This window comes from Microcebus murinus, chromosome 20 (assembly GCF_040939455.1).
Source record: "Microcebus murinus isolate Inina chromosome 20, M.murinus_Inina_mat1.0, whole genome shotgun sequence".
Taxonomy (NCBI): Eukaryota; Metazoa; Chordata; class Mammalia; order Primates; family Cheirogaleidae; genus Microcebus; species Microcebus murinus.
Window position 1 is genome coordinate 14505104 of NC_134123.1, and position 12006 is coordinate 14517109.

General features: G+C 35.4%; 1 long non-coding RNA gene across 1 annotated transcript; it reads left to right on the top strand.

The window, feature by feature from the left end:
- The first annotated feature begins 784 nt into the window (after positions 1 to 784).
- On the top strand, positions 785 to 11517 carry LOC105862409 (uncharacterized). Its single transcript, XR_001150049.3, has 3 exons — positions 785 to 969; positions 9427 to 9494; positions 10875 to 11517. It is a non-coding gene; the product is annotated as an uncharacterized LOC105862409 (long non-coding RNA).
- Positions 11518 to 12006: the final 489 nt, after the last annotated feature.

Here is a 12006-nt window from a genome sequence, read left to right on the forward strand (position 1 = left end):
TCACTAACTAGAGCTTCAGCAAGTATTAAACTCCTACTAAACATATTTAATTTAGAATTAATAAGGTGGTGGTATGGAAATTAAATCCCCCATGATTGTCAGGGAAGAGCACCTATTGAGGTATAAATATATGAAAGATAAATCTACTTGCAATGTAATTAATTCAAATCTGCAGAACCAATAAGTGTGTGACGACGTTCCTATTATTACATTACACTTGTGAGAAATGCTCAGGAATTTAATTAGCATTTACCCGTACAACTAAAGAAAATGAGATATTAAGCATGCTATCTAATTAACTAACTATAGATTGCTTGTTAAATAAATATTAAATGTATAAACACTTGAGACAACGCTGAATATGTGGCCATAACTAGATATCCGTTTACTCATGAATTGTTTTTTCTTTCTTTTTTTTTTTTAAATAGTAGTAATTTCAAGAATTAAAAATACACAGAGGCTTCCAGTGAAGTTTATAGGCTTTGTCTGTATGACTTTTATTTATTTATTTATTTTTTTAAGCTCAGTTAGGCCTTTTTCCTTACCTCTCCCTCCAAAGTTAGGCTAGAGTTTGAATTATGAAATCACATTCATTATCCAAGCAAATTGTCACAATGCTCTGGTGGTTACCTTAGGGTGTTAATATCCCCATTTTACAGTTATGGCCACAGGAATTTGACCCATGTCACACAGCAAGGAAATGCTATATGCTTTATTATTGCATCATTGATGAATAGCCTTTCCCTACAAAGCAGCTGTAATGATCTTGATGTAAATCAAACACCACTCCTCTATTTAAAACTCCTCAAGGACCTTGTATATAATGAAGAGTAAGTGCTTTAATTTTTAAGGCTCTACGTGATGGACATTCCCTTCAACCTCAGATCTGTCACGTGTCTGACCTTCACTACTACAACTCTTCTCTTTTTTTGATATACTCCTGATTTTGCTGTTTCTGGACCATTCTAGGTAAGCTCCAGCATCAGGGCATTTGTACATGCTGGTTTTTCTCATTCCCTCAGTTAACTTATCAGTGAGGGCTTCCTTATCTACGCTATAAAGAGGGATATCTTTCCCACAATTCCAGTAGCCTTAACTTGCTTTCTTTTTCTCTTATCATAACACATACTACACAGTTTATGTATTACATATTACATATCCTTGGGTGCCACCCCCATTCAAATGTAAAGTCTGCAAGAGCAAGGATGCACCTTTGTGCATTACTATATCTCCAGCACATGAACAAATGGTGCCTGGCTCATAGTAGGCACTCACTAAATATTCAATGAATAAATAAAAGAATGTTCTGTTAATAATAGCATCTATGCCACATTAGAAGTTTCCAATTGGCCAAAGTAAACCCAATTTGTACATTTTTCAAAGTTCATCTTGATCAGTGTAACATGATACATGGTTAGAACTGGATCATGCTCTTTACTTAATTTTTTTTTATTGAATCATAGCCCCTCATGCACATTAATAGCAAAATATATCTTCCTTGAATCAAGTTTACTATGCATTTTCTCCAAATATTATGTATATACCTATTACCTAACCAATTTTTGAAATTTTTATTATTTACTTTCTCCATTTCAAGAGAGTTCAAATTTAACTAAATTAATTCAAATATCATATGAGATTATTTTAAAAAGAATTCTATGACTCAAGGGATTATTTCTCTAGTACCACTATTTCAACTCTGGACATTCCTGATCATCCTTTTAGGATAGACCACAGGGTCTTTCTTGTTAAAACCGGAAATGGCAATGTGTTATCCCTAAGACAACTTCCAAGGACCAGTGATAGCTCTATGCATGTTTCTAGAGGATTGTTTAATATGTTTATTTTAATCCATTATATTATTAATATTTTTTCTGTTCTGTAAAATGGAGGTGATTGATCCTCTAGGAAAAAGAATGACAGTGTCTATAAAAGTGCAAATTGGTATTTTTTTTGTATCTCATCTCTTTGATAAGCATCTTTTAATAAGGGTGTATAGCATTAGGGTAGTGTAGAGGGCTAACAAGACGGTATTCAAGATGTTAAGGAGATTAAACCAGTCTTAGAAAAGGAATTTCTGAACTCACTAGATGAAAAGAGAACATAAATGGGAATAACAGCTGTTCCCAAACATCTAAAAGACTGCCTTGATTAAGAAAGTTGTTTTTGTTTATTTTTGTTTTTCTTTTTATCCCCAAAGGATAGAACATGTACCAATAAGAACTCAGAATAGTATACTAAGAATCTAGGTTGGCATAAGCATGTACATCTGGATATAATACTTGAAATATAAAAATTAACTAATGCTACTTAGAACTTAGAGACAATGACAACAACAAAAAATACACTCACAGGAACACCACTTTGGGGAGGTATAGAAAAACACATGGATGGAAATATAACAAGAATTCATAATCATATTACACAGTGAACTGTGGGTGACCAAGGCAAAATATAAATATGAAATTCTTTCTAAGAACTTATAAGATGAAGAGCCACAGGCAGATGAAATGGCAAGCTTTAGTGAACTTCACATATCTGGAGGGTATTCAAATGAAAGTTGGGTGATGTTTCCTTGTGATGATCTGAAGATTATTTGAACCAAAACAAGATTTGGTCCCCTCAAAGTACTAGTGAGTCCTAGTGTTCAATGAGACTACAATTACAATTTATTTCACCTGGAAAAATGATGAACACCTGAAATTTACTCTCTAATAGTTTAGCAAATAAAATGAGTATAAATATAAATACACACATAGAGGAGTTAGAGAATGATAATATGACAAAATATTATTTGGCATATCTAGGTGAAAGGTGTATAGATGATATTCATTATATTATTCTTTCAACTTTCTCTAGTAAAGGTTTTCTTATGTATTCTTTTTCAAAATACATAATGACTAAAAAACTAGGTGCTTAGGGGTGGCCTTCCTAAATAAAGGCAATAAGAAAGGAAATGTGTGGATATTGAGCATCTGTTAATTCTCCCCAAAACATGGGGGAAATTTTAATAGAAAGGGAGAAATCCTCCTCAGACTACATTTTTAACAGTGTCCTCTAGCGTATATTCCACCACCCTTCCCCACTACTACCACTACTGCTACACCACCACCACACACATACACACACACACATACACACACACACCCCACACACACATTCCCAAAGAGAGCACCCTGGATTTCCATCACTCTCTTTGGAGTAACAATTCCACCACCCACCGCAACACACAGATTCCTTGTGATATGGAGGTGGCATATTTTGTTCAGAGTAATGACATACAAGGTAAAGTTACTGAAGTCCAAGAAGGAAGGTCCTATCGGCTCTTTTAAGTACTCTGGCCACTTAATTTCATCCAGTTTGGGCCAGCTAATGCCTGTGCCATTGACTTAACCAACGATTGCACCAAAATTATTGACATTGTCCCTCATTTTTGACTTTTGTTTTGATGTGATCCCCTTCACCCAATATGGATGGATCATGTACTATTTAAATCTTAGTTGTGGTGACAAATCCTTGAAATCCATGATCTCATTTAATTATAGGATCTAATCTCAAGAATGTGCATGCTGGTTAGTTATTATTATTACCGTTTTGATGAGTACACATCAAACCAAATACACTGAACACCTTGCTCAAGATTAAGTATCTAGTAACTGTTGGAAGAATTCAAACTCCTGCCTGTTTGTGTTTGTAATTGTTGACTTCCCTTTATGTGGCTTTTCTTGATCCCTTCAGAGGTAATTAACTAATAATTAATAATTCTATCATTATAGATGCTTTATTTCCTTTATGTACATCTGTCTTAGCTATGAATTATCATGTGAGTCATCTGCTAGACTGAGAGTTTTATCAGATTACTTGTTCACCACTATATATCCAGTACCTAATGAGATGTCTGAAACAGAGAATACAGTGAATAGTAAATCCTTATTGTATTTATTTGCAAGAATTACATAAAGGAGATATATAGAGCTAAAATGTTTAGAGATGACACAAAAGTGACGAATCTTCCCTTGCTGTGGGGCAATTGGGGAAAGCTTTTCAAAGCAGGTGGCATTGGAAATGAGCCTTGAAGAATGGATAATGATAATCACAACAACTATTCGTAATGCTCAGGAAGGTGGAAAAGGTGGGTAGATGAAACAGAGGTAGGCTGCGTGTAAAAGGACATTCCAGTGCCCTTCTAAACCCTTCTCACAATGCTGAATTTACCAATATACATATCGGTTAACTTCAGATTTTTTGCAAGTTAGAGTTTTTAAAGTTAAATGCTGAAAATCAGAAAGCTGTCAGGAGTGAGAAAGAGAAACAGTGACATCTCTCCTGACCCAGCCTAAACTAGAACACACAGATGGGAGAAAGGACATGCCGATTGTTGGCTCGAATGGTGTGCGGTGAACCAAAGAGGATTATCTGGTGCGACAGCCTGGAATGTGTCAGAGGGGATTAGGGATGGAGGTCAAAGGTGGCCGCAGAATGCCCCACCAGCTGACAGTTCCAGAGCGAAGGTCTCCAGCAGGCAGCCCCACGAGATGCCCAAAAGACAGTGGGCTCTGCAGCCTCGCCTGTGACTGCCGCAGCAGATGGGGAGGCCCTGGCAGCCGATTCCCAAATGTGCTTAGTGTGTTTGCCTGAGGGCATAAGCACATTTATATCAGAGGCTTTTTTTTTTTTTTTTTTTTGGAGGAAGGAGGGCTATCAGGTGCTCTGAATTAACTAGACCTATTTACACTTTCAAACTGTGAAGCAAGGCTTCTCATGGGAAAACCTAGTGTCTTTCGTTTGCATTTTTAAAAGTTACTGATGTTTTCAAATACGGATCATCTCATCTTCTACAACCTAAACTGCTTATAAGAAAAAAAAAATGTTGGTGGAGGAGGAGATGGAATTTTTGGCAAATTCCGAGGACAACAAATGGTGAGTACTTAGATTTGAACGCTATCATAGCAACCTGTCTACATTTGGCTACTTTTCAACCATTTATCTTCATCAACTTCCTGTTTGCACTGAGGTGGAAACGCTTCCTTCCTTCCCTCCAGCATCTATAGGCATTGCAATTCCCTCCTCCTCACTCAGATGCTCCAGACTGTAGGAAAATATTCCTTTCCATGTTAATGCTTATGCTTGGTGGGCTTCTTTTTAATTTTAGGGAGGGATGAGCATTTTCCAAAGTGACAAAGTAAAGCCAGCACAACAGCAAAACAGAAGTAGGAGTGTAACTCCTCACACAGGATGCCTTAACCCTGAAACAGACTGTGTGGCGCTTGAACCTCACACAGATTCTAAATTACTGGTGCGTGCACAGACAAAATGTCAGGGTCTGCCCTTCCTTTTCAATTCGGTTTTCTTACAGTTGCAACCATTTCTGAAGATTTTTGCGTCCATGGTTTGTGTTTTCTTAGAATGCATATTTTTTGATTTGTTTGTTTTGCTGCTTTGTAACAAAGAAGGAAGAAAAAGCAAACACTAAATCTGGCAATTAACTATTGGACGCCTATTAATTGTTAAGCGTTATGTAAATGTTATCTAATTTGTCTGACTTCAGTCTTCAGTACTACAATACAGATGAGTTGTGTAGAATGTTTCATGGGACAAATTAATTATAAAATACAGTATAGAACAATTATGAGTTTGCAAGGAACCTCTCTCTATATGTGGAACATATATGTGTGTATTTTTAAAATTTTCCAAGTGTATATAACTTTACAAATTTATATGGGGCGTGTTTTTTACCCTCGATTTGCCAGGTATTTGGCTTAATGATCACCTGGTTTAAGGGTTAAAGTAGAACATAGAAATTTTCCTTCGAGCAATTACTTTTATAGAGAAAAAAATATGTGGTGCATTATGAACAGGGTTCTAGTGTCAACTTAGTTCCTAACTCACTGTGTAGCCTCAGAGAGATTCCTTAATCCATCTGGGCTGCATGTTCATCATGTATAAAATAAGTATAAATTATGTAATCTAATTCAAGATCCCTTCATGAACCAATGGCCTCAAGTTAAAAGTCTCAAAATCTCAAGTCATGAATTTGTTGTTTATTGTTAGATGTAGCTAGAGTCTAAAGGAACGATCACAACTATAGCATTTGTGGAAGTGAGAAAATGAAGGCAAGGAATAGAGAAGGGGAACTAAACTGTATGAACACTCAAACTTTGATTAATGTGCCATGTGCTTACATCATAATATTCTTTCCTAATTCTCACAATGTCTCACTTTTTATATATTTCTTACACACAATGATACTGAATTTATGGAATTTAGGCTAATAATCACACAAAGAGTTTGTAGGCAACTGGGATTCAAATGCCCATGTTATTGGCCCTACAACAACCATCATGTGATTATTAGCCCTTGCCATTTTCATAATCATTGGAAAAGTACTATGTTAGTGAGACTTGGCCTCTGTTTAATATTTAGCAGAGCTGAAAAAGAATCATGTTATCAATATCTGTTTATACATGCCTTGTATTGTTGGAATATGACAGAAACGATTTCAATGATAACTCAGATAAAATAGTAATTATTTTTGGAAAAATGAATATGAGTAGGTAATGGGTTTGGAGAAAAAGAAAAACCACTAGTAGAAGAAGGCATTCCAAAGGACAGAAAATATCGCCTTATGCCTTGGCTGTGGAGTAAATATTTCTATGAATTCTCTAGCCCTGTGGAGATGGTTACAGAGTTCTTTTTCTCACTTTGGCGTCTTTTCTTTCTCATTCTGCCAAACTCCAACATAGTAATTAAGCCCACAGAGCCCTTCAGTGTGTTACGAATGCGCCCCCTCTGATAGAGAGTAGAGCGCTTTGCATACCTGGGAGCCAGTGGTTCATAATTCAAGGAAACATATCTCTGCTGTGTTGTCTTGTGATGGGCACAGACAGGAGTCTCCATCCCTTTTATTTTATGTGTGCTGGCACAACATAAGCCCCGGCGTATGATGGATTATGTTACATATATCAAATTATGAAATGCACAATTCTTTTTAAATTTCTCTAAAGGGTGCCCTCTTATTTTTTATGCATTCTAGGGCTATGCTAGATATATTATAAATTTTATCATTTGAAATTCAAATGATTATCATCAGAAAGCCGCTGACTTGTAAAAACAGGAAATCTAGCATGTATCAGAATCTGGATGCAATGCATGATTTGCTGAACTTTTGATAATTTTAATACATTACTGAATTAGGTTTGTAGTTTTACAAATACACTTTAAAAATGTTCAAATGGTTACAGCAATGAATAACACGTTTTTTGGACTTTTGCCCTACTTGGGAAATAAATTTCAGCTGACAAGCAAGTTTGAGACATAGAGCCACTCACCAATAAACGATAAAATTCAATTATTTAAATTTTTGCAAGATCCACTGGAAAAGTAACTTAAACTCTTATTTCAAATCTGGCTCTTACTGTTTTTCAATATTCAAAACATTCTATTGACCAGCATTTTTTTTTCCTGAAAAATCTATAAAATTAAATCTAAATTTTATGTAAAATAGGTCAGATTTATAGAATTTTGCAGGATCTCATTGAAACAATTAGAAATTGAAATTGGAAAAAAGACCCAGGATTCCAATGCAAACTGAGATTGAAATGCATGTCAAAGACTATTTAATATTTTGCTGACATCTGCACCATCCATTGATTCTACTTATGTAAATATGGATCAACTGGATCATCATACAAAATTGAGTTGAATCTATTTGTTCCCTCTCATCTAGATGTGTAAGCAGTTTGCTAGGTTACGGTACCACTTTTAAATGTAGATGACTCAAGATCTCAGATTGACTAACTCCCTCTTCACCCCAATTTAAATTTTCCCCAGGTTTTCATAGAAACAATGGGCAAATTCAGCAAATCAGGATTAGGAGCCACTATTTTTCTCTTTGTCTAGAGACTTGCATTTACTAGGGAAATGCTAACATCTGCATCATTGAACAGATATCTCATCCCTTTAAATCTTAATTGATGTATATCTTTTATCACTGATATTACTATCACAAGACAAACCCCTACACAGCATTCCTTTGTGCAAAAAACATTTGTAAGAAGTAGAGTTACTTCGATACTCACCATGATCCTTAGATGCACAAGTATTTAGCATTCATAAAGAGTATCTTTCTAATCCCATGTTTATAATTTTGATGCATCTAATAATAATAAGCAAGTGAACAATGAAGAAACATTTCTCTAAATTAGGTGGAAGGTTATATTACATCAGCTGGACAAAGAATACCACAATCAAAGGCAAGGGTTATTTAATGTATTATTTAACATAATGGGATATTAGATTTATTTAAATAAGTTCAAAAAAGTTGTTGACACAGCCCTTAACACAAATGGCAGAAGTTAATAAGGCCTTTGCACCCACTTTCCTACTTAATCTTCTCAAAAAGTCTGTGAGGTAAGCAAGAAACCATTATTTAACAACATTATGCAGTGGAAAAGATTTGGTCCAGGAACTTCCTCAAACTCACATTTAGCAAATGAAAACAGAGGCTGCCCATTTAATATTTGAATTTTAGCTAAACAATACACAATAATTTCATGTAAGCATGCCCTGTGCCATATTGGTATGTTGTTATAATTAAAACAAACAAAAATGTCCAATATTTATCTGAGATTCAAATCTAACTGGGATTCCTGTATTTCATCAGGCAGCCCCACACAGAGTTAAAGTAGAGGTGTAGGATTCAGAAGTATATCTTTTGATTTCATTTGCTTTAATATCAAGATCCAAACTGTTGTCTCCGCAAAATGTACCTTGATGAGAAACATGAGCATGAGACAGAAGACAGTATTGTTTAGTGATTGAGATTGTGGCCTGCGAGTCTGACTACTTGTCAAGTCTGCACCCTCCTGATTTTACATTGTGTGCCTTTGGCAAGTTATTTAGCTCCTCTAAGCCTTAGATGTTTCATATATAAAATAGACATAAAGACAATACTTTTAGTTCAGATTATCTCTTACAATCCTTGCAACAACCCTAAAGGCAAAGTAGCTGATACATGATGAACACTTATGATTATTGCTATCTTTGCCTTTATGGAGCAAGGATTATGCTTTTTCTGAAACTTCTGTGTTAAATTCACTCTGAACACTTTATTTATTTACTTATGTCTTTCTTTCTTTTTTCATTCTTTCTCTCCTCTCTTACATCTCTCTTACATCCCTCTCCCTCTCTCTTTCCTTTCACTTTATTATCTATTTCTCCTGGTTTCATTCCTTTTATTTTATTACTTTCTTTATTTTGACTTCATTTTTTCTGGTTATTATTAATATTACTCATAATAGCCACATAAATCTAGTGAACAGGGTTCTGTGTCTGGGTTCAAATGCAAGCTATTTCAGTGCCCTAAGTCTACTACTAATTATCTATGCCTGTGAGACATTTATCTAACTCCTCACCCCCATTTTGCAGACTGAAAAACTATACACATTATCTTGAAGAGCTGATGGGAGGACTGAAGATAAAGTATTCTGGACATGGTGAGTGCTCAATAAATATTGGATATTTACCAGTCCAAGAGAAGAGAAGTCCACTTTAAATGGCCTTGGATTCATAGTCCTTCCACTACATTTTCTCAATCTTCACCACCAACACCAGTCAATCACAATACCCACCTTTGTTAGGCAGGTATTAAACAATGTATCACAAGTATCAAACACACAAAAGCAACTCACAAATGCCAGTTCAACCCTATACACTCAAACCAAACCCAGATACTTTCTAAATCCATTCCTAGCATCCTTTGCATGAGATTACTTCCCCCTCAAAAGGTACACATGTCTATCAAGCAGGAGAAATGGCTCACATTTACAGTGTGTCAGCAAAAGATTGTGTTTTCAGTAAGCAGAGGCAAACCACAGACTATGTGTGCAGTAGAAGCCTAAGGTGTGGTGGTGACAACAATCACTCCTGCAGTCACATTCGGAAAGGAAAGCACTTGTCAAGCTCGAAATGCTAATCAGAGCTTGCTGGGAAAGTTAGTTGCTCCCAGTTGCAGCCGAAGCAGCAGGTTGTTTGAAGCAGCTGTACCATAATCTTGACTGGATTGTCTGTGCAGGAGGGATCAGAAAATGGTCAGAAATAAAACCATGGAAGTAAATGTTGCATAAATATGAGAATTACCACAATTAGTCCTAGAAAGCCCTGCATTTCCAGAAGGCATATAGGTGTGTTATTAAGGTCAGTTCCCACTTAAGAAGAAGAGATACACAAGAACGTGGGTTTCCTGGAAATATAAATTATCAGTCCATTTTGGAGACTCCAACCATGACATGAAGCGTATAATACACAGACTCTGTTCAATAAACACCAGTTGAGATTTGAAAAACACTTTGATAATGATTTTCAGTAGTTTTGTTTTATTGTGTAAAATAGCTATAATTTTTTTAGCATTTTTTGAGTTTATGTAAGTTTTCTATGTGAAGCTAAAGATTTATAGTAAGTGACTAATGAATTTTTCTCTTCTTCATCTTTTGTCTCTTAAATCTCAATGATCTTTGATCCGAAAATAATTTCATTTAAATAATGCATTCTTAGGAATTTGCACTAATCCCTCCAACAACATTAATGAACCCACTTTTTCTCCACATTTAAAGAAAAGATAAACAGCATTTATATTTCAAATGATTGTAACAAAAAATAAATGATATTCTAATGCACACGTTTAAGAATGGAAAGAATGAATATTATTCCAAGAATGATAATTTGACGTTTCTTGCTTGTTTTTATTTCAAATAAATCCTCACCTCATAACATAGGTTCCTTTTATCTGCGCAAACAATAATGTTTATTTCAAACTGCAAATTTAAGATACAAATCTGTATGAATGGATGTATCCAATATATTTCCTTTTGTGGCAGAGCTGCAGATGTGGAAAAGAGTCTTCCTGCAAGCTGGTGAAGACGACCTTGATGACATCACCTTGCCAATATACCTGCTTCCTCACATGCCTGGCGTTCTTTGTTTCAAGCAGTGGCAGCACCATGTTTCTGAGTCATTCAAACCAGTGCATAGTTACCTAGGACTACTCTCCCTTTTTCATTCCTGACATCTAATCAATCGTCAAGTTCTGCTGACTTTACTTTCCATGTATTACTGAAAACCATCGCTTTCTCTTCCCTTCTCCTATGCTACTTCAACAAGAAGGAAATAACGGTGCTGTGAACTATATGGAAAATTCTCTAATTATTTCCTCTTTCTCTGACTCTTTCATCTTTAACTCATCCTCAGGGAGCAGCCATTAGACCATTTTATGACTAAAGTTGGATAAAATCTATAACTTAGTTAAAAAAATTTGACCCACATCAAATCAGGCTCCTTAGTATGACTTGAAAAACATTACAAAATCTGGTCCCAGACTATCTCTCCAGCTTCATCTTTTACTGTTCTAAAATGAATACACACACACACATACACACACACACACACACACACACACACACACACACACACAAGATGCCTCTTAATGCTACAGCAAAAGTAAACTGCTTTTAGTTGCTAAATTCACCTTGCTGCCTTATTCTTTGTTTGCATTTGTTGTTTACTTTGATTAGACTGTCATTCCTTCTTTTTTCCTCTGGTAAACTTGTATTCTCACTTCAAAACCCCATTTTGATATTTCTGATAAGCATTCTATAACTGCCTATCCAACTCCGAGAGAGTGAATGTTGCTAATTATATATCTTGTAAACATTATATTACTGTTCTTCAAAGCCTACAGTGGTGTTGAATCAGCTCTAAACCAATCTTTCATACCAAAAGATGAACATCCCGGGGTCAATAGTGTATTTAGCCTGATGTGAATATTTGAATATAGTAGATAGCTAATTGTGATATAAGTATTAGGATAAACCATGGGAAATTATTAAAAGTAATAAAATATTATCAAATATTCACAATTTTATATAGCTCCACATAGTATTTGATGAACCCTCCTTTCATATAGTATACTGAGGATGTGTAATCCAGGGAAGAGAAGATATATAATTTGAG